The sequence below is a fragment of the Hylobates moloch genome, unplaced genomic scaffold (assembly GCF_009828535.3).
Source record: "Hylobates moloch isolate HMO894 unplaced genomic scaffold, HMol_V3 SCAFFOLD_23, whole genome shotgun sequence".
Taxonomy (NCBI): Eukaryota; Metazoa; Chordata; class Mammalia; order Primates; family Hylobatidae; genus Hylobates; species Hylobates moloch.
In genome coordinates, this window is record NW_026652298.1 from 18,427,034 (window position 1) to 18,451,048 (window position 24,015).

Genomic DNA, 24,015 nt, shown 5'->3' on the forward strand with positions numbered 1-24,015 from the left:
GATCATATATCCTGCCCCAGTCCTAGAATTAGCTATTTTTCATTTTTTTAATAGAAGATGGTGTTAGAAACCAAGATCTGGGTGCTACATGTGCTTGTTGCTATAGGGGTGTTGTTTCCAGATCCCTTCAACTAACAGAGTGAGGAAATATATGTGTGTATACTAACCCACGTATATAAACATTTCTAAAAAATGTATTCATGTATTCATACATGCATTCATCTGTGTCTATATTAGGCTAAGCATGAGTTCATACTGATATCCTCAACTCGAATCTAACTACAAAGGATCATTCTAGCCTCTTCCCCTTGCTTATCAAAAATGTCCCTCTACAGAAGGGAGAAGCCTGGCTCCCACCACCCATCATTCATTTACTTAATTATTCCATGTCAGCTGGGTGTGGCAGCTCATGCCTGTAATCCCAGCACTTTGGGAGGCCAAGATGGGAGGATCACTTGAGCCCAAGAATTTGAGACCAGCCTGGAAAACTTGTTCACCAAGTATCCTGTATCCACAAAAAATACAAAAATTAGCTAGGCCTGGCGAAACGTGCCTGTGATCCCAGCTACTTGAGACACTGAGGTGGAAGGACTACCTGAGCCTGGGAGGTTGAGGCTGCAGTGAGCCATGACTATGCCACTGCACTCCAGCCTAGGTGACAGAGTGAGACCCTGTCTCAAAAAAAAAAAAAATTATTCCTTTTCAGTATACAAGTGGTTTCCTAATTGTTAAGCCATGCTCACATAGAAAACACCTTTCTTAACTAGAGTACAGTGCTTACGTACACTTCCATTTGTTTTTACTCCTACAGACTCATTTCTAGCATTACTTAGGTCAGCACCTTTTTTCTCCATCTCATTCATTGAGGTTGTTTTGTACTTTCGTAATGTAGCTAGTTTTATCACATTCTGCATTGCATCTGGGGGATCCTCTGACTTTCTAAATGATGTTTTAACTTGGATGGACACATTGAGGTTCACTCCTTGTACTATAAAGTACTGTGGGTTTTGACAAATGCATAATGTCATGTATTCACCATAACATGATCACAGTATCCTACAGAATAATTCAATCACTCAAAAAAAAAAAAAAATTCCCTGTGCTTCACCTAGTCAACCTTCTCTCCACCTGTGAATCTCTAGCAACCCCTGATCTTTCACCATCTGTATAGTTTTGCCTCTTCCAGAATGTCATACAATAGGAAATATACAGTGTGTAGCCTTTTCAGACTGGCTTCTTTCATGGCAATATATTTAAGATTCATGCATGGCTTTTTGTAACTTGATAGCCCATTTCTTTTTATCATTGAATAATATTATACTGTGTGGATATACCACAGTCTCCTTATCCATTCATCTATTGAAGGACATCTTGGTTATTTCCAGTTTGGGGTGATTATGAATAAAGCTGTTATAAATATTCACATGTAGGTTTTGTGTGAGTATAAATTTTCAAATCAGTTGTGTAAATACCTAGATGCATGCTCATTGGATCATATGGCATGACTATCACTAGATTAGTAAGAAATTATCATTCCAGCCAGGCGTGGTGGCTCACGCCTGTAATCCCAACACTTTGGGAAGCCGAGGTGGGCAGATCACCTGAAGTCAGGAGTTCAAGGCCAGCCTGGCCAACATGGTGAAACCCCCATCTCCAAAAAATTACAAAAATTAGCCAGGCATGATGGCAGGTGCCTATAATCCCAGCTACTCGGGAAGCTGAGGCAGGAGAATTGCTTGAACCTGGGAGCCAAAGGTTGCAGTGAGCGGAAATTGCACCACTGCACTCCAGCCTGGGCAACAGATTGAGACTCCGTCTCAAAAATACATTAAAAAAATAGAAATTATCATTCTATCCTCCAAAGTAGCTGTATCATTTTGTATCATTTATCTTTCCAAAGTAGCTATATCAAGTGGAATAAGAGTAACCCTTGCTCTGCATCCTTGCCAGCAACTGTTATTGTTCATTTTTGGGATTTTGTCCATTCTAATAGATGTGGAATGCTATCTCATTGTTGTTTTAATTTGCAATTCCTTCATGACAAATGTTTACCATCTTTTCATATGCTTATTTGCCATCTGTATATCTTTTTTGGTGAGATGGCTGTTCAGATCTTTTTTCCATTTTTTTGGTTGAGTTGTTTCTTATTGTTGGTTTTTAACAGTTTTTTGTATATTTTGGATACAAATCCTTCATCTGATATGTGTTTTGTAAGACGTATTTTATCAGGTATGTGTTCTGCCAGTCTGTGGTTTGTCTTATCTTTCTCTTAGTATCCCTTTCACAGAGCAGAATTATTGATAAAAAGTTCATGTCTTAGTCTATTTTCTGCTGCTATAACAATATTACAGGCTGGATAATTTATAAAGGATAAAGTGTTATTCGGCCCACAGTTCTGGGAGCTAAGAAGTCCAAGATTAAGGGGTTGTATCCTGTGTGGACCTTCTTACTAAGTCGTAACATGGCAAAAGACAGAAGGGCAGTCATGTGTGCAAGACAGAAAATACACTCCCAAAGCCCCTTTTTAAAGCCATTAAACCCACCCATTAGTACAGAGCCCTCACAGACTAATCACCTTAAAGGTGCCACGTCTTAATGCTGTTATAACAGCAATTAAATTTCTTATGAGACCAGGCACAGTGGCTCATGCCTGTAATCCCAGCACTTAGAGAGGCCGAGGCGAGTGGATCACCTGAGGGCAAGAGTTCAAGACAAGCCTGGTCAACATGGTGAAACCCCACCTCTACTAAAAATACAAAAATTAGCTGGGTGTGGTGGCACGTGCCTGTAGTCCAGGATACTCAGGAGACTGAAGCAGGAGAATCGCTTGAACCCGGAGACAGAGGTTGCAGTGAGCTGAGATTGCACCATTGCACTCCAGCCTGGGTGCCAAGACCAAAACTCTGTCTTAAAAATAAATAAATAAATACATTTATATATAAGTTTTGGAGGGGACAGTTAAACCACAACAGTTCAATTTATCAATTTTTTTCTTTAATTGTGGTTTTGGTATTGTATCTAAAAACTTATAGCCAAACACAAGGTCATCTAGATTTTCTCCCATTTTTCTTCTAGAAGTTTTACCGTTTTGTACTTTAAAATTAGGTATATAATGCATTTCAAGTTAATTACTGTGAAAGGTATAAGGTCTGTGTCTAGGTTCAGGTTTTTGCATTTGGATATCCAGTTGTTCTAGCACTGTTTATTGAAAAGATTATCCTTTCTCCATTAAATTGCCTTTGCTTCTTTGTCAGAAATCTGTTGACTGTATTTGTGTTGTTCTATTTCAGGGCTCCAATTTATTGATCTCTGTGTCAACCTTTTAGTATCATGTTAGCTATTCCATACAAATTCTAGAATCAGTTTGTCAATGTATACAAAATAGCTTGCTGGAGTTTTGATTGAGTCTGCTTTGAGTCTGTAGATCAAGTTAGGAAAAATTGATGTCTTAACAATACTGAATCTTCCAATCCACGAACACAGAGTATCTCTCCACTCATTCAGATCCTTTTTTTTTAATCAGTCTTATAGTTTTCTGAATATAGCTCCTGTGTATATTTTGTTCAATTTATGCCTTAGTATTTATTTTTGTGCTTTTGTAAATGGTATTTTTAAATTTTAAATTCAAATTGTTTTTATGTATGTAGGAGTACAGCTACCTCATAACAGAATTTCTAATTGCTCCCTTTTATCCCTTATGACATTGTAGTCATTCATTTTACTTATCCATGCTATAATCATCCAATACATTGTTACTACTAATACTTTAAATAGGTGGATATTTTAAATCAAATAAAAAAATAAAAATATTATCTTTATTTCTTTTCCAACACTCTTTATTTCTTTATATAGATCTGGGTTTCTGACCTATATCACTTTCTGCCTGAAGAACTTAATATTTTTGGCAAAGAAGATCCAGTAGTCATAAATTTCCTCAGTTTTTATTTATAATGACTTTATTTCTTCTTCACTTTTGAAGGATAATTTCAGTGTATATAGAATTCTAGGTTTGTGGGGTTTTCTTTTCTTTCAACACTTGGAGATAGATATCTCATTCCACATTCTTCTTGCTTGCATTATTTCTGATGAGAAGTCCACTGCAATTCTTATCCTTGTTCCTCTTTGCGTAAGGTGTTTTTCCCTCTGTTTTCTTTCAAGACTTTATCCTTGCCTTTTGTTTTCTGCAGTTTAAATATGATATGCAAAGCAAGTATTTATCCTGCTTGGCATTTTCTGAGCTTCCTGGATCTGTTCTTAGGTGCCTGTCATTAATTGTGGAAAGTTCTTGGCTATTATTACTTCAAATATTTTTTTTCTCCTCTGCTTTTTCTTCTCTTCCTGGTATTCCAATTATACACATGTTACACCTTTTGAAATTTTACCTACAGATTTTGGGTAATCAGTTCTGGGGTTTGTGTGAGTTTTTCTTTTCTTTCTTTTTTCACTTTGCACTTCAGTTTGGAAAGTTTCTATTGAGCTATCTTCAAACTCAACGATTCTTTCCTTGGTTATGTCCAGTTCACTGATGAGCCCGTTGAAGCCATTCTTCATCTCTGTTACAGTGTTTTTAGTTTCTAGCATTTCCTTTGATTCTTAGAACATCTATTTCTTTTGTTATATTATCCATATGTACATGCATGCTGTCTACTTTTTCCATTAGAGCCCTTAATTATAATCATGGTTATTCTTTTAAATTCTGTATCTGATAACTCTTAACATCTGTGTCATATCTGAGTCTGGTCCTGATGCTTGCTCTGTCTCTTCAGACTATTTTATTCTTGCCTTTGGCAAGCTTTGTAATTTTCTGCTTAAATCTGGACATGCTGTATTAGGTAACAGAAACTGGAGTAAATAGGCTTTTAATCTGAGGATTTATGTTACTATGGCTGGGAGTTGGATTGTGTTTAATGCTTGGTACAGTTGTAGGAGCCAGAAGCTTCAATTTCTCCAGTGTCCTTGTTTTTGCCTCCCCTCTAGACTTGGGGCTTTCCTAAGTATTACTCTCAGAGGAGTATGTGAATCTTGCATTTATTTCAGCTATAGTCCATTCTTATTATACTGGAGCCTTATTGGTGTAGTAGCAAGGTATGGGGGGAAGGGGCATATTGTTAAATCTCAGTCTTTCAATTGGCCTGTGTCTTTGGGCTGTGACCGTCACAAACTCCAGTGGCATAGCTTCACCACCCCTACTTAGACGAGAAAGGAAGGCTGTAAGAGGCTAGAGTGAGAGGGATGTCCTTTCACTAGTCAGATAAGGTTCTGTTATTTTCCCTTGACAGTGGGCCTTTGTTAGGGAGAACGCTCTTGGTGTATATCACAATGAGTACTCTTCCCCTCCCCCTGCCAAGGCCACAGAGGATCTTTCTTGGATCTTTACCGTGAGAACCTGGTGGACTTCCTGGATGTAAAACCCACAAAAGTGTGAGTGTCCCTTGTGATGGTTAATACTGACTATCAACTTGATTGGATTGAAGGATGAAAAGTATTGATCCTGGGTGTATCTGTGAAGATGTTGCCAAAGGAGATTAACATTTGAGTCAGTGGGCTGGGAAAGGCAGACCCACCCTTAATCTGGGTGGCCACTATCAGCTGCTAGTGCAGCTAGAATATAAAGCAGGCAGAAAAATGTGAAAAGACGAGACTGGCCTAGACTCCCCGACTATGTCTTTCTCTTGGGCTGGATGCTTCCTGCCCTCAAACATCAGACTCCAAGTTCGTCAGTTTTGGCACTCAGACTGGCTCTCCTTGCTCCTTAGCTTGCAGATGGCCTATTGTGGGACCTTGTGATCATGTGAGTTAATATTTAATAAACTCCCCTTTATATATATATTTTTTTTCTCCTATTAGTTCTGTCCCTCTATAGAACCCTGACTAATACATCCCCTAAGACAACATAATACTGTGGCCCTACAGGTTTCTCGCTTTCAGCTAGCCCACAGTCCACCTCTAGCAAGTCATCAAAATTATCATTTAATTACCAAAGTTATCAGTGGCTTCTAATCCAGGTAAGCAGGTTTCAGCTGTGGCTCTTTGCATTCACCTGTCTCTCTAGATTTCAGGGTGGTGATTTGTCCTGCAACTTCATTTCTCTAATGGGTCTGAGAAAAGTCCTTGGTTTTCCATTTTTTCAGGTTTTTTTCTTTTTGTAAGAATGGAAGTGATGACTTCCAATCTAAAGAATTTGCAGAGCTGAAATTGAAAGTCCAAAACTTATCTTTTTTAATTAGAAAAATTTAAAAACAAGATTGGACATAGCTGGGTGATAAACTCATAGGGGTTCTTTATAAAATTTCTACTTTTAGGTATATTTGAAATTTTCTATAATAAAAAATTATGGTTAAGAATCTGAAACAGGGTAGCTTTAAACAATAGGGACAGCAGAGAAAAAAATTAGTCAGCAATATTTGAGTATTTAATATGGACCAGGGACTGTGCCAAGATAATTTGGATATAAGAATGAACACTGCTATCTCCTGCCCTCATGGAGCTATCAGCTTTTGGGAAGAGAATGACATTAAATAAATAATTATGACTTAATTACTTAGGCTAAGGGCTACAGCGGAGGCAAAAATGGTGCTGTGGGAGCAGATAACAGAAACTAGAGAATCTAACCTCATTGGGAGAGTTGGGGGAAGACAACTCAAAGACCACCAGGGGACTGGGTACAGAAGCCATGCTGTGCCTATTTCCAGGAGACCCAGCAGCCTGGATCAGTGGTATAACCTGAACTTAGTCGGGCTGGACCCAGGGGCTGGTCTCCAAAGTTAACACGTAATAACAACAATGTTAAAGGTAAGAAGAGAGAGAATGTTTCAGAAGAAAGCAGGCTTTCCGTAGGTTGGAATCCCCCGTAGACTCTAAAAACCCTGACCACCTGAATTTAGGTGAAACGACCAAGTGGGATTTTCACAATTCATTCTTACTTTCTATAATATTGACCGTTTTCATGAATCCTTCTTCCCCACTCATTCAAATTCTCTTTGGATACCAGTAAACTCCGTGCTTGTTGTTTTGTTCCTGGGGTAATACCATAGGAGAAGGATTGTAATTTATCATATTGGACAGAGCAAAAGTAACAGGAGCCAGGCAGAGGGAAAAAAAAGATGATATTTTGAAGGTCTGCACTCAGATATGCCATGATTTCAACATATAAGTTAATGCGAATCACATGATTCTTGTAACATTTTTCCCATCAGGAAAACAGAAATGCCACTTACCAACTCTGGTACAGATTATTACTAAGCGAGTTTCACAGTTATATCTACATAAATGTTTACTACTGATTTATTACACAGCTAATGATAATTAATGATGGTAATTATTAAAATACAGATTGATATTAGCATTTAGAGCAACATCTAAACTTTCCAAATTATCATCAATTTATAATTTTTTAAATAACAGCAATTAATCATTATTATGGTTAAATGATAATATTTTGTAATATATTATCATGTTTTCTACAAATAAGAGAAGCACTAGTCTATTATGGTGAAGATAATAACACTAACGATGGTACAGTAATGATTGCTCATCATTTCCCATTATTGCTATTAAAATGTACGAATCACCCAAAATGACCAAAAATCTGTGAAATAAAAACCTAGTGAAGGCATACGATAAAATAAGCAATCTATAGTTACCAAGCCTACCAAATCAAGATTCTGGGCCCTGGTCACAACAGTGGCTGCCCACCAGAAAAGACTGGGGACTTTTCAAAATATCCCAAAGCCCACCGCCCTACCCAGAAAATCTGACTTAACCAGTCTGGGGTGTGTCTGACTTTGTTCTGAAAGTTTTCTAAGTCTAATGTGCATCCAGAGTTGAGAACCACTGCTCCAGGTGTCTGATTTTTATGCTTGAGAATAAAGACGTATTCAGTCCTAGGGGCAAAATTGAATTGGGAAACCCACTTGCCCAGCCTCTGTCAATCAGTGCTGTGTGTAGCTGAGGAAAGAGTTGTTAGTTTTCGTTGTCAGGGAATTTTCTTCATAGAAAAGTACATTAAAATACCAAATTACAGTATTTACATATTTCATGTATTTTTCCCAACTGCGTTCCCATAGCAACTAAATCCATTTGCTCCCTACTTTCTTGAGTTATTTTCCATCATGAGCCATGCTTTATTAGTGAGGCAAGCAGTTTGCCCTCTGAATTGACTGTTTTGCTCTTTACTATTTCTTTGCCAGGGAACACAACTCTGTTGTGTCTTTCTAACTCCTGTACTCCCTGAATTTGATAAAGTTGGCTTTGCTAGTTTGGGCAGAGACAGTGTCCCTGACTACTTTCCTCAGTCTGGAGCAGTCCCTGTTTTTTTCCAGTGAGCTGACCAAAAACAAAAAGCAAATGGCGAGGAAGGGTTCCCTCAAGAAACCTGTGACTGGGAAAGGATGCAAGGAAGGGAATTGCTTAAATCCCAAACAGTGACGAGTTCACCTAAATCAACAGTGGACAAAGGATAACCCAGCTCTCTGGGACCTCACTAGGCTTATCAGGTAGGGTCAATGGTTAGATATCACGGCTTTGGAGACAGTCACCTACTAGCAAGCAGGAAAAAAGTCAGTCCTGCTGCAGCTTCTGAATCCCGACAGAGAGGGCCCAAAAGAGCCACAGGACACTGACATTTCTTTGTGATTTCACCCAGACGACTTGGCAGACTTTAGGGCTTGTTTGTTTGTTTGAAACTATAACATTTCACTTGCTAATGAGGCTCTGCCTTGCAAGGGGACAGGGATGCCAAAGAAGACTGCGGGAGGGAGGCAGCAGGCCCAGTGCTTCAGGGCAGCTCTCCTTGTGGCCGCCTGACGCCAGGACGGACTTGGGCCGCCAGTGCCAGAGGAGAGAGAAGCGGCACCAGAGACAAGGCGATGCTTCAAAATCATCTGTTCTCAGTTGCTGACTCAGACGCCTCCTTCTGTGCCAGCAGCACTAATGAAGAGGACTCGCTTCCTCCTTTCTCTCAGGCTCCAAATAAAAACCAGAGCTATGGTGCAATGGCTCCCAGGCCAGGGGGCAAGTGATCCAGGCAGTATCTCAGAATACAGCAACAGCAACCACACGCAGCAAGAGCGTCCCTCCCATCTGCAAGATCCAGTGCAACTTACGTAGGTACATCTGTGGCATTGCTTGCTGCTGGGTTCTGGGGGTCATGGTGAAGTCCTTCAGTACTCTTCCACCAATAGCATTTATTCAAGAACAACTTCTATCAGTTAGGGTTCCAGCAGGAAACAGATGGCACTCTCAAATTGGGTTATTTGAGGAGAGTTTAATTAAGGGACTATTTACAAAGGTATGGGCAGGATGTAGGAAAGACCATAAGTCACAGTGTATGACCTCAGAGCTAGGAATAACAAGGCACTGCTCCTACCCGAGGCCTCAGCAGTGGAATCCAGAGACAAAGCCGTGTGGAGTGACAGGAGCTGAGACCTTCAGTTGCGGGAGATGGCCAGCACACCACGACCAAGCAGGGAGGAAGCTAGGAAATAAATACCTGGACCTCATTCTCCTTCCTCCCTTCGATCTGCTGCCAGTGCTTCCTGGTGCCAAACTCAACCAGAAACTGAGGGCCTGGGAGCCCTCACTGCTGCAGTCCACACAGGTCATCCTCCTGGGGCTCAAAACAAGATGGAGAAGTGGGGACCTAGGAGGGTGGAGAAAGACATCAAGCACCCTCTCTTACAAATCAGAGCAGGTGAGAAGATGAGGAGGTCATCCTTCATGACCAAGGATGTATTTGTTGTGCCACTGCCAGAGCCCTCCCAAATGCAGCAAATTCTGAGATAATAGTGTCCGGGGATTGGAAGATAACATTGAGAGCTTGCAAAATGTTTAACCACAGAGAAGGCAAATAGAAGCCCAACCTCCTCAAGAGCAAAGAGGCGATACTGAGAACACAGACGAGCATCCTAGCCCTGATTCAATGATACATCCCAGTCATGGATCACACAGTTGCTCTCCTGCTCAAAAGGAAATCGTGAGCACCGTGATATGCTCACTTCACATGGAACATTTTGCCTGGTTACCTATTTGCACAGGTGAATGGAAAAGGAAGCCTCCATTATTCTGCAGTTTGGCATCATTTGTGCTGAGAATGTGCAGAATTATAAATAGACACACTGGCCAGGTGTGGTGGCTCACACCTGTAATCCCAAAGCTTTGGAAGGCCAAGTTAGGAAGATCACTTGGGACCAGGAGTTCAAGACCAGCCTTGGCAACATAGTGAGACCCTATCTCAAGGAAGGCAAAAAAAAAAAAAAAAGTAGCTGGATATTACGGTGCTCCCCTGTAATCTTTTCTACTCAACAGGCTGAGGCAGGAGGATTGCTTGATCCCAGAAGTTTAAGGTTGCAGTGAGCCATGATCATGCCACTGCACTCCAGCCTGGGCAGCAGAGCAAGAATCTGAAAAAAAAAAAAAGAAGGAAAGAAACAAGGAAAAAAACACGCTTTAAGAGTCTGACAAGATATACTTGGTTATCAAGAGTTCAATGTTTGAGGAAAATCAGCAGGGTTGGTTTCCATTCTGATGGAGCTAGGAGAAGAGCAGATATTTGAAATGGATTTGAAATGGATGTACAGAAGGCTAGGTGAGATAATAGCAAGATGCTCTTCTGCTACCTTTATGGGGTGGTGAAAGTGGAGAGGCAATACTAATTATAACATCTATCCTACCTGATATAAGAATCTCTGTTATACATTCTATATTTTGGCATCTGCTTGTCTTATAAGGAATCTGAAGGATAAGTGCTATGTACAACTCAAAAAAAAGATGGTCTGACCAAATATTTATGGTGATGGTGGGAAGTATCACAGATTTTTAATTCAAGTTCATATGCAAACTTGATGGATCATTCTCTACTGCAATTTGTTCCTAAAAATTCAAAATTTCATATTGTAGATTCTAAAACCAGCCCAAAGATTTATGCTTATATCAGTTCAACTCTAGAATTGTTCCACTCTAAGATTATTAAAAAGAAGACAACATTTACCAAACTGCTCAAAAGAAGAGAACTGAGGTGGTAGCATTAATTTACTATCTCTGTGCTTTGAACTGACTTTATTCAGTATATTAAATTTTTCCTAATTGTTTGCTTAATAAGGTACCCCATGCACTTGAATAACTTCATTAAAAATCATTCTCTTCACAGTCTATAGCTATAGTGATCATGTAAATATTTTCCCAAATAGATATTAAGTATTTTCCCAAGAAAATATTACAACTTACCACCTTGACACATGTGAACCTGGAAACCATATGGTCACTATGTTTATGATACATATAGTGGCACACTAGGGGTAACGGCATCCACAATAATAGCCAAAAATAGTCTCTCAAAAGCCTTTCTTTCACCCATGAACCTGTTCTCCATGAAACTTGATTCTTGTGATTATAGTGGTTCAGAGTAAATTTGGACAAATAGAGGCATTTGTCATTTCCTTTGCACTTTCACCCTTTTGCCTCCTCATATCCAACAACCACCCCCTCCCGCCGCAAAAACGACATAGTAAACGTGCAGAACACAAGCCAGTATGCTCCACTTTGCTCTTGAGCCATGGAATTTCTCCACTGTGCTCATTGTACACAAGCAACAGTATTATTTTCAGAGTGATAGAACACTTTGCCCAGACAGCTGAAGCCACAATTGTTCAGAAAGGCCCTTCAGTTTTCAATCTTTCATCTGTTCTCTACAATAATTGATGTGCAGGTCTTCAAAGCTATAGTCTCCTTCTAAGACCCAAATACGGGGCACTTGGAGAGCTCCCTGTTGTCTCCTGTGGCTGTACAGCAGGTTTCAGGAAGGAAAAATAAGACTGGCCCCAGTTGAGGGGGAGAGAATCGATCATCTTCCATCCACTGGGTTTGTGGTTGATTCAAAGCCAAGAATTTTTTAACCTCTCCTATAGAAAATAGGGAGCTATCACAGTTTTGTAAGCAGCGATGTGAATTAATAATAACTTTGTTGACAATGTGAATGATGAAATGGGAGGGATAGAGAGATAAAACTGCAGTAGAGACATCAGATAACAGGAGTTTAGCTCGGGCAACTAAAGCAGTGGTAGTAGTGAAGAAGACAAAAATAGAGAATATCTAAGAAGAAAGTCTTTCAACATAGTCAAATGTTATGGAGAAGTTAAAAAGAATAAAGATTAATAAGATTTCTTTGAATTTGGCTATTTGTCTTTGTGGTTGCTATTACGAAAGCTCCAAGGACATAACCCCTTTTCTCAGAAAACCTTCACTCTAATTGAGGGTCCCAAAATGTCATTGAAAAGTTAAATTATCTAGAATACAGTTTATGCCCGTGAAATATTTGTTAAGTGACTAAGAAGGTATTCTTCCATCTTTTCCTTCCCACTTTTTCTTTCTTCTCTTCTTTGCTTCCTAGAGACTTGCTTTTTCCCAGATGACAAAAAGTTGCCACGAAAACAGTATGTTAGCTTATGAGTTCCTAATTTAAAGTTATTTTTCTTTCTTTGAGCTAGTTCTGACATCACTTACCATGTTAAGTAGTGGGTTTGATTGTATTTCTTAAAAAGATCATTCCACTGTAGAAAAGATGATGGACTAGAGGTAAAAGGATAAGGTAAGAGATATTCTTGTTTCTGGTCATTCAAGATGGCATCCTGTCTTTCAGGTGCCAAAGGATGAATATGATTCCTTACAAGGCAAATTCGAACTCCACTGGGTCAAAAACACAAATATGCAGTTACAGACAAAATTCTTTCCCCAAAATACAAAGCTTAGAACCAGGCAGTCAGCTTAATTCTTAGAAGGGCAGAGTTCCTCAAAGGTGACCCCAAGGCTGCCACAGGAAGCAATAATAAAGCTCAAAACATGCTCTGGCTTAAACAATTTGCAATTAAGTTCAAAATTCAGAGGTGCTCAGAGTGCAAAGACATTAAACCTTGATATTTATTCTGCAGAACACACAGGAACAATGAAGAAAGAAATCTGTTGTGATATTATGAATTTTCCCAATCTCATAAAATCCTCTGTCTTCTGTTTTCTGCCATGAGCTTCATTTCACTAAAATACACCCCCAACCACTTTGTGGACATGTTTTACATGTCAACAAAGGAGCAAACAGTAACTAGAGTAGACAAAGAGACATTTATCTCAGACTTACAGGTTTATATATAGTGTGGCCAGACATTCTTTTCTGTATTTTGCCCTTTGCACTTGCATTCTTCAGATGGTGTGTCTAATTGCTATGTTGTATGCTCAAGTGCCTCTGAATACAATATATTACCTTCTGTTTAAACCCACATTGTACTCCCCCTGGTTTTTGGTCATCTCCCCATCCTCTATGACTAGTGTAGTGGTGGGGTTTGCTTTAATTCCAATCGGCTACATACCCTAAATTCCATCCACAGCATTTATTCGCCTGGCTTTTTGGCATCTTCCCATGTGCGTCTGCATTCCTGTAAGGGTAACATCTTCATCCTTTTCCATTTCCCCTCTTTTCCATTTCCTATGGTTTTCTCTGTTTCTGTTCTTCGGCCAACCTTCCCTGCAGCTACATGTGCTTTTCAATCTTCCGTGTGTTTTTAAATTTTCTTGGTATTCTTAGCCTTTGGGCTTTCAGGACTTACTCAAACTCTCTCATCTTTCCTCTGCCGCCTTTCCAATTATTTCTCGGTCTCATTTTTCGTGGCCTACCCATAGCTTCTTTGTAAGTAAAATTTACTTTGTATGCAGTGAAATGCTTTACTAGGGTAGTAGGATTCTGTAACCTCTCCTTGCAACACAAACTTCAAAGTCTTTGAGATGAGTGATTCACATATCCATTTTGCTTCCAGTCTCACTCATTCAGAGTTCTAGCTTCCCCTCTGCCATTCCTCTATTAGAAAATGTCCCAGGATTGGGAAACATGCTAAGAGTGAGATGGTGCCAATGGCAAATAACTTAGATGTCTTTTCCTAGTGTTCTACATGATCTCATCATCCTTCCGCAAAGGATTTTCTAAGCCTTGCACTAGGCACAAACACAATGCCACAAAGATTCACATTGGAAGCTTGCTAATGAAAATTAACCAGGAATTATCCTACAATCCACGTGGTTCTCATTGTCTTCCTATTAGACTTGCTGATCATTAGTCAGTTATGTGAGTCAGCTATTTAGGATTCATCTTCCTTCTCCCCTTTGTGGGCTGACACATCTTGATGAAAGGCCTCATTTAGAAGGGACAGTCTACACATTTCTATGAGTACAAGATCATATTTATTTTTAGTCCAAAACACAATTTTTAAATGCCACAAAAAGCAGATGTATGGATCATTCTGCCTAATGCTCTGCTTATGATAATGAACTATGGGCATATTCTAGGATATTCCTACCTTAAAGAGGGACTATAATATAAGAAAATTCATTGTAAGATGCCAACTTGAATTTATGCATTAAATTGCCTTCCCTCCCGTATTCCTTCTGAAATGCCCAAAATATTAAAATGGGGGAGAAAACATTCACATCAGCCCATGAAAACAGGAAAGTTATACAAATAGTCCAAAAACAGAAATGAAGTTTTTCAAGATATAGCATAGGTGGACTGGATTTAAATACCAATATAGAATTACGGTTAATATTCTGAGAGGAGAATAGTGTTAGTCTTATGCTAGGAAATACATTCTGAAGTATTTAGGAGTGAAGTGTCATGATATCAACATACCCTCAAATAGTTCAGGGTGAAAGGAGATGTATGTAGAGAGATATAAGCCAAGTAGAGCAAAGTGTTGATTTTTGGAACTTGAGTATATGGATGTTTAATATACTACTCATTCTCTTTTCTGTATACTTGAAATTTTTCATAATTAAAATTTGGATAAAAAATTGAAGGAAGTACTGACATTCCTGTGACTCAATCCATGCCAAAGGAAAGCTACTCTGGCAATACTTAGGCATATGATCTATCATGAAAACTATCACTCTCTTTCCCCGAATAAATAAACAAACTCAGGGAGTCTGGAAGTTTGGGGAGGGAAATACCGCAAATATGAAGACCTGGATCAAATGAGAACAGGTAACGAAAAAAAAAAATCAGTTTTCCATCATTCTTTTACATATGTGTTAAATATGAAAGATAATGAAGCAATGTATATAGAATTTTGAGGATACGTTAAACATTGAAGTCCACAATTATATAAGCAGCTAATCAAACATACAAGAACTCAGAAAGGAAATTAATCACATAGTCTCTTGACAAATTTATTTGGAAGAATATTCTAGCATGCTAGGAAATAAATTCATAAACAGAACTCAAATATAAGTATGTTCCAATATAAAAATCATGACAGTGGGCAATGAAACCAATTTCTATTAATTTACCATTAATGTCTACATAACCAATTTGCAAAAGATTTTGAAACTTAATACAAATGCTAAAAATAATTATTTTAGAAATATTTGTTAATGTAGAAAAGAAGTTAATAAAAATAATCTGGATCTAAAGGGTTCAACATAGTCAAATGCTGTGGAGAAATTAAAGAGAATAAAGGATTAACAAGATTTATTTGAATTTGGCTATTTGGATCTCAAGAGTTGGTGGGGTGAAAGCAAGAAGGAAGAAGGAATGAAGATGTGATAAATCATTCATTTTACATGGGGAATGTCATTTTATTCCTGATAGACAAATATGAGTTTATACTCTTTAAATAATTAAGAATAACTACTGGGAGACTAGAAATAAGTAACTTTCAGACAATACACACTAGGAGGGCAGGAAAAAGACCAGGGTTAGGTAGAACAATGTTGGGGAAAAAGAAAAAGAGAGCAGGAGAGAAAAAAGTCGAAAAAATATATAAAATAGAATGACAGAAATAAGACCAATACGCGTGAATGGGATAAAATCTACTCATATAAGATAAAGACACACTGGATCAACAAATAAAATTCAACTATATACTGTTTACAAGGCACACATTTGAAGCAAAATGATATGAAACAGTTAAAAAAAAAAAGAGAGATGAGCAAGGATATGCCAGGCAAATGCGAACAAAACAAGAATAATACTAATGAAAAAAACAGCATCGAAGCCAAGAAAAATGATTAAATTAGACAAATTTGTCAAACAGAAAAAAGTAAAATCTACAATGAATATGTAAAAGCTAAGTATAGCACTGAAATATTTTTAAAACTATTAAAAATGCAAGAGAAAATTAACAGAATTATTACCATAGTAGAAGATTTCACATTCCATTGGAAGATCAAATAGTCAAAAGTAAGAATATTTTTTAAATTGAAAAATACAATTATAATGCCAGAAATTAAAAACAAAATAATAGACAAAAAAATCAAGATACTTAGAAATTAAAAAGTACTCTTCCAAACTATTTGGTCAGCAAAATAGTACAAATTCTGAAGAAAATACTATTAGCATCACATCATATTTTCCATGGTTTATGTGATGTTTGGCCAAAGATACACTCAGTAGAAAATCTATAACATAAATATTCTTATTAAGCAATAAACAGTAAAAATTAAGCATTAAAAATTAAGATGTAAAAAACTGATTGGGATCTGCCCGCCTCTGCCTCCCAAAGCACTGGGATTACAGGTGTGAGCCACCATGCCTGGCAATTACTAATATAATAAACTAAAGATATAATAATAAAGTCATCCCCATTAGAATGAGAAACAAGACAGGCATACACCTAATATTTAGCATCACTCTAGAAATATGTGACAATTAAAATGTACCCAGAAACAAAATAAAAGTATCAATATTGAAAAAGAAGAGGAAAATTATCATTATTTCTTGATGATTTGATTGGTTAAACTGGAAAACCTAAGAGAAACAACTGAAAAAAAAAGCTAGGATCAGTAAGAAAGTTTGTCGGGGTGTCCACTTAAAACAATAAAATATTTTAAAAGCAATAGTTTTCTTATATGCCCTAAATAAGCAGCTAGAATAATGGGAGAAAACCATTCACAATAGGAGTAAAAAGTAATAATAATAATGCTGTGGACCCAATAATCAAGTTAATAAGAAATATGCAGAACAAATATTCATAAAACAAGAAAATTTTAATGAGACATATAAAGACTTGAAAAATGAAAAGATATACTGTTTCTAGATAAAATCACTGAATATTGTAAAGATTCCCTCCAAATTAATCTGTAAACTTAATGTAATTCATTTAAGATCCAATGGGACATTTTTAAGATGAGAAAAGTATTATAAACATAGAAGATAAACATATAGAAAAACCCAGAATTATTTTCGCAGTATGGAATTGGTCAAGGAAATTATAGCACATCAGTACAAAGCAACACGTAGCAGTCATTTGAAATGTTTGTGTAGCTCTAAATTTACGGACATGGAAAGAACATCACGAAATATCAAGTTGAAAAAGCAAATTGCAACTTTGCTTATTTTAGTTTGAGCCCATTTGGATAAGTTAAATACATAAACAAAACAAAAAATAAAGTCTTGAAGATGTACATCAAAATATCAAAAGTTATTTTTAAGAAATTATAGGTTTTTAAGCTATTTAAAATTTTGCTTATATAATTTTTCTAATTTTTCTACAATTAATATATGTCGTTATTCTGATTTAAAACAAAAAGTATGGCCTATTTCTTACACATGCCCACTACAAGTCCTACACCCTTGAGTTCATCTGAGCCCTTCTTAAATTCTACCATATTTTGACCTATCTCTTAGAATAATATATAAAGCCACACTTTTTCTCTTAAAACTACCTTCAGTATGTATTCTTTGCTCTTATTTTTCTGAGTTGTTTTTTACGAGGAAAATATTCTCACCTGATTCATTTCCTTCATGACACTGTAAATTTTTATCACATCCTACTCCACCTTTATCCTTCCAGATTGAGAGCATTAAGTAGTCAGCCCGTCCTCATAAAGGACTCATTTGCTCCGTCTCTATTCTTGCTACATCATTAAAATGACCACATGGCCAGAACTGTGCAGTACACTCCCAATTTATTTTTCCCTAACTTCCACTGTGTAAGAGTTATTCTCCCAAATGTAAAATACCATCTTCAATACTATTTATAACAATACTCATTGAGTCAAATATGTCTATGGATTATTTCTGCACTGTCCACTGAGAAAGCAGAATCTCTCTTAGGTCAATTTCAGTGACAACATCTATAATACTATAGCTTTTTACCTCCCAAATAGACATAGATTTGTCTAGACTGCACAGCTGAATTTGCATCCACATTCCCAAGGAAGGCCTTTTGTGAATCAATAAGTGCTATCCTCATGTCATTTTTCTTGCTGTCAAAATGCCACAGTAAAGGAAAAAAGGTCCCAACTCAGCCTGTGTAAATTGTTAGTTTTAGGCTCTTCCCAGATTACTCTGTGTGGCCATGTACTCACAGAATGTCTGAAATGGTCTGATTAAATGTGCAGCATCACTAGGAAGAAATGGAAAATCTGCTGTTTAAATTTGGATTAAAGAGACTGGGAATGGGAAGGGAAAAGGGTAAGACCAGGAGAGCTGGGCAAACATGGAGAGCTGAGGGAAGGAGTAGAGGCCATGATCCATCCACTCATCAAGTCAATATAACAGCACACGTGTATGGAGGAGATCAGCTATGCAGCAGCGAGCCATTTTGATTATCATTATGAGGCTGCTCACACAGACCATTTACATGTTCACTCTTTTGCGTCCACCATTTATTGTCACACGGAAAGGGAATATTGATATCACACTTCCCCTTCACTTCTTCTCACCCGGCCCAACTGTCAGAGCCTCCCAGTACAGTTCCATTCCTCTCTACTTCATCTTACACATTGGTGTCAGAGTGATATGTTTAAAGAAAGTTTTTAAGTTGTCACTCTTCTGGTTAAAAAAAAGAAAAGAAAAGAAAAGAAAAAAGAAAGCTGTCTCTTGGTCCCTATTGCTTCCCCTGAAAACCTTTCCGAACAGAGGAAAATCACATCATGTAGAATATGAAGCCCCTCTAAGCCAAGCCCAGCATCTTTTCCAAAATGCACCTTATCCCAGCTCCCAAATTCCTCCCTCCCCAATGAAGCCCTCCCATTTGCTTTTGCTGGCCATTCCTTCTGTATGGATTCTCCGGCTTCCACTTCTACCTGTCCCAATATCACCCATTTTTAAGATCCTCCACAATTGCACCAGCTGGGGACTACATCATTACCTTCTTCCTACTTTCCTTTCTATTCTCCAAGGACTTTTGATGAATCTCAATAAATCCCTTAGCACAATAAGAAAACAACAAGCACATGAAGAGAACTCACAAAATACTGGGTAGGGTGCTAAGTGTTTGAAATAGGGAATCCTTTGATTGTAAGAAATAGAAACTTTCTGGAAACAAGCAAAAGGGATTTTATTATTAAAACTCAAGGAACCCTGGGCAAAATGTATAATCAGAAAATCAAGGAGGCACTGTCTTCTCTCTCTCTCTTTCTCCCTTTCGCTCCCTTGCTGTCTTCCGGCAGTGCCTCTTCCTTGTTGCTGAACAGTACAGTGGAGACATTGTGAAGACACTCCCTCCCTTCCTCCACCAGCCACTACAAAACTATAGAAATGACTCAACCTCTAATTTATGAATGTTGAGTGGATATTCTTTATATGTGCAGATTATTACGTATAAAAATAATTACTAGCAAAAGAACAAAAGAAGATTATTTGTATTAGGTAAATATACCTTATTTAATCAAGTCTAAGACACCACTGATTGTGGGATATCTATTTTAGGTACCAACAAGAAAGAAAAAAATGCCACCTTTCATAATGTTTAAGAAGCTGTCAATTGTAAGATAAATCCTTATTTTTAGAGATGTTAAAATGTAAAACAATATGATTTTTTTTACATTTCCCATTTAATTATATTTTACAGGTCTCCCAATTTTTCTCACCATCAAACGTGCAGATAACCCATCATTCTCCAATTTCTTTTCATCTCTAGCTGTTTTTTCTCGATCAACTAACGGTGTTTTTTTCTTTTTTTATTGATATACAATAGTTGTACACATTTTGGGGTACATGTCACATTTTGATACAATGTATAATGATCCAGTCAGGGTAACTGGGATATCCATCACCACAAACATTTATTTTTGCTTTGTGTTGAGAGCATGACAATTCTTCCCAAATACTAGAACTTACTCCTTCCATTTAACTGTATTTTTGTACTCCTTAACCAACTTCTCTTCATCCCCTTCCACTTGATGAAATGTTATATGTTGAAAATAAATTCTAAACTTGCCTTTGTGCTGTACCTAAGACCACAAAAGGAGAGGTGGTTTAAATCATTTTCCAAGGAGAAGCCCAAAATGGCCAGCTTACTACTACATAGACCCCCAAAAGGACCCAGCAGGGAGGGCTCCTTCCAGAAGCTATCAGGAACTCATCAACTCATCTCAAAGATGGTATCAATGACAGTAAATCAGTAATTAAAAGCCTTTTGGGTCAGACCATATAGACTACCCAGATAAGAACTGGAAAGAGTTGGTCACAGGTTTCCGATCCTGAAGCAAAAGAAAAATTCCTCACTGTCTACTCCCTAGCCCTCTGAGCCAACTCAGTTCAGGAGTCCAGATGTTCAGGCAAAGGGTGGCTCTCAACCTCATTACCAAGATGAATATTTTCACTCTGCACTGCTCTCCCTTCCCTAGGTTGACTAATATGGTGGTTCTGGAACAGTGACTACTACTGCCCAGCTCCGCTTCTGCTCCCTGCTTGTACGATGGCCTAAAAGTGGGCTGCCGTCAGGGCCAGTTATTGATCTAAGGTCCAAGAGGACAGCATATAAAACTCTCCACAGAGTCCAACTGTTCCCGAAAATAGTTTATTCTTCCTCAATATTGCCTCTAAGATCTGTTCCCACTGTTGAGTGTACCTGTGGCTCCTCCATATCCACTCCTGCATACTACTCTGCCGTGTGAATGCACAATGCAGTCACCTATCCTCCCATCAATAACATTTGGCTTACTTTCTTTTTTTTTCTTCCTCATCAAGAGAGACTCTGCAAGTCATTATAAATGTCTGCAGAGTACGTGAGCAAATGTTTTTCCAGAGCATATACCTAGACATGGAATTGCAAAATCTTAGGCTACCTTCATATTCAGCTTTGCAAGATAATGCCAGATTATTTACCCAGAGTTGTTGTCTTAATTTACATTTCTATAGGAGATATGAGTTCCCATTACTTTAGACTTCACGAACAACTTGAGATAGTCAGAATTCTTAATTTTTTTTGTCCATGTAGTGGAATGAAGCAGACAACATAGAGTATATTACTTATAAAGTTCAAAAAAATGCTCAAAAATAAATTGTTTAGGTATATCTATACTTGTGATAAGAAATGATAAGCACAAAATTCAGGATAGTAATGACCTCTAAAGAGAGGGGTTATTGTGTTTATACACAGACATGTATGTATATATTGATTTTATTATTTCAAATAATACATAATAAAATAATATTTTTCAATTGCTTTATTCTCTGCTCACGTAACACTGAAACAATGGCTGCAGGCACCCTTGAAATTACTTGCTTAAAGCCTCATCATCCAAAAGAAAAAAAGTTCTTCCCTTCTAGCTCCAGACAGAAAAAGATAAAATCTCAGAGAAGGAATCTGATTGGCCCAGATTAGATACTGTGTCCATCTCTGAACCAATCACTGTGACCAGAGGTAATAAACACTAACTGACCTATATTGGGCCCACTTCTGTGGCCAGAGGGATAGAATCTGTAGCCATAAAGTGTGAGGTGGTATGGAGCATTGCGAAAAGGCAAAGCATGACAAAATCTTATGAAGTGTCAATATCATCATCTTCTAAAGGTCATGGAAATGATAGGTGGCAGGGCTGGATTCAAACCCAGATCTGCATGACTCCAAAGCCTAGGCACTAATCACTTCAGTTCCAGCTTCTGCTGGATAAAAATATTGAGTTTTCTTTAGTGTTATGCCAGGATTTCCTTAAAGGCTGGATCCTGTCTTATTTATCTGTGTCCTTCCACCTGGCACTTTTTAGGTGTCTTGTAGAATTAATTAAATCATCAAACCACAGATTGCTTACTCGAACATATTCTTATATCAATGTGGATGTGACCACGTCTGAGACCAGCTGTGTGGGTCTTGTGCTCACAAGAGAACAGATGGGGATTTGAAGAGTGGGAAGGGGTGGAACATTTTAATTTCAAGAACATTTTAGCATCATAAAATTCAAAAGAGAAATAGCAATACTAGAAATTTTATACTCAAAGTTGCCTGATAATCAAAATTGAGCATAATAAGAGTAGCAAGGCATAGCTAGCATGTATTTTTCTTATTGAGAAAATTATGACCTTCCAGATTTGTTATTTCTTGTATGTTTTTTGATAAACTCTTCGGACAGGAAAGTGGGATTTGGTGGGGCCAAAGGAGGAACTTTTTCTTTGACTGCATCATTTCAATTGTTATTTTTAAAAAATGTATTCAAGAGATACTTGCAAAATTAAAAATAAAGAAATAAAATAATAAAAAATTTACTGCCTAAATACATATTTTAAGTCTGCTGGCAATAATTACCAGTTTTCCGTCTCTTTCCACTTTGCCCAGCCATGATGTGAAGATATTGTTCAAGAAATGATCTTTATCTTCATCTGTTTTCATTTGGGTAATGTTATTTTCTACCTTTTTTCTTCCATAGAATTACATCTTTTCCTGAGACTTGTCTTTTACATTCGTTGTGAAGCCTAAAATAAGACAAACAATCACAAAAACATTTCTTTAAGTACATTCTTCTCACTTCTCACTGTTCATTCTGTCTTGCTTTGAAATGCTTCTAGACCCCTCAGGATTTTGGATGCACATACCTAAACTTTTTATCTTCATTTTAGTCTTTCAACCCTTTTGTTCTCTTTTCTTTTCTTTGTTCCAGAAAAAATAATGCCTCATTTTAAGTGACTCACCATTGTATTGCTTCCTTGGCTTGCATAGCCATTAAGCTGAACATAGTCTATTAATTTAGAGTTGTGTGTTGTGCTGGTTCAGGCTGCTTCTAATTTTGCTAAAGGATCTGTTATGTGGCTGCAATTAATTTATTTTTAAACATTTTCTTTCTTTCCTTCTGTCCTCTTCTCTGTATTATCCAATCTGATATCTACCAGAGCATTATACTCTGATCCAAATTTTGCCCCATTCCAAATTTCAAATTTTCCTTTTTTCCCCCCCTCCCATTAGACTCATTTTGTTTCTAATTATAATCCAACTACCCACAGGCTTGTTTCACCAGAGGCCATAACACTAGTGTTTATTCAAGGGATTTTTGAAGTGAGTTTTATCCTGCATTTACTAGGAAAAAGGAGAGGGGAAGGGAGTATAGAAATAGAAAATAATAATTGTTTCAATCTTGAATTCAAATATTCCCTATTGACTGTGTACACTGCTCGGATTCTCTGAGCCCTTATTTAATCCTACTATTGCTTTGCCTTTATTGACTTGTACATATAGTAGGCTCAAAATAAGCAACGAAGACCCAAGAACCCTGACTCAAGACTTCTCTTCCTCCCCCTAGTCCTTTTCCCTTACCTCTCATTTAACAAACACTAGGTCCAAATCTACCCTTGTTCTCTGGACAAAAACATTTCCTTTCACCTTCCTCTCCAGTCTAGAAGAGGTAGGCAAAAAGAGTATGGCGTAGCTGGACCCAGGACAATTTTTGACATAACATTACTGTCATGGCCCAAGAGCAAGATCTTAGCATATTTAGCTCATGGAAAGCCATGGTGCAGGGAACAGAGGATAGTTTTTGTGGGGTTCATTAAATCTCCAAACTACAGATTGCTTATTTGAACACATTCTTATATCAACATGGATGTGATTATGTCTGAGACCAGCTGTGTTGGTCTTGGGCTCACACAGAACAGATGAGAATGAGAGCTCCTTCCCTGGGATATCAGAAAGAATGGGACCTTCAGTAGAGTCCATGCTCACCGTGGTCCGTCCTCTTAGGGCTACATGCCGGATGTGGGGCTCATGTGACTACAGCCATGGGCAAAATGACTCTGCCTCCAAGATGAGATCTGTAGCCTCAGTT

The 24,015-nt window shown here is 37.8% G+C and overlaps 1 long non-coding RNA gene across 1 annotated transcript in view; it reads right to left on the reverse strand.

The window, feature by feature from the left end:
- The window catches only part of LOC131382344 (uncharacterized), a 39,521-nt gene extending 16,888 nt beyond the window's left edge, over positions 1-22,633 (reverse strand). Inside the window, exon 1 of the long non-coding RNA XR_009211751.1 lies at positions 22,506-22,633. This is a non-coding gene — a long non-coding RNA (uncharacterized LOC131382344). The remainder of the gene's footprint in view (positions 1-22,505) is intronic.
- Positions 22,634-24,015: the final 1,382 nt, after the last annotated feature.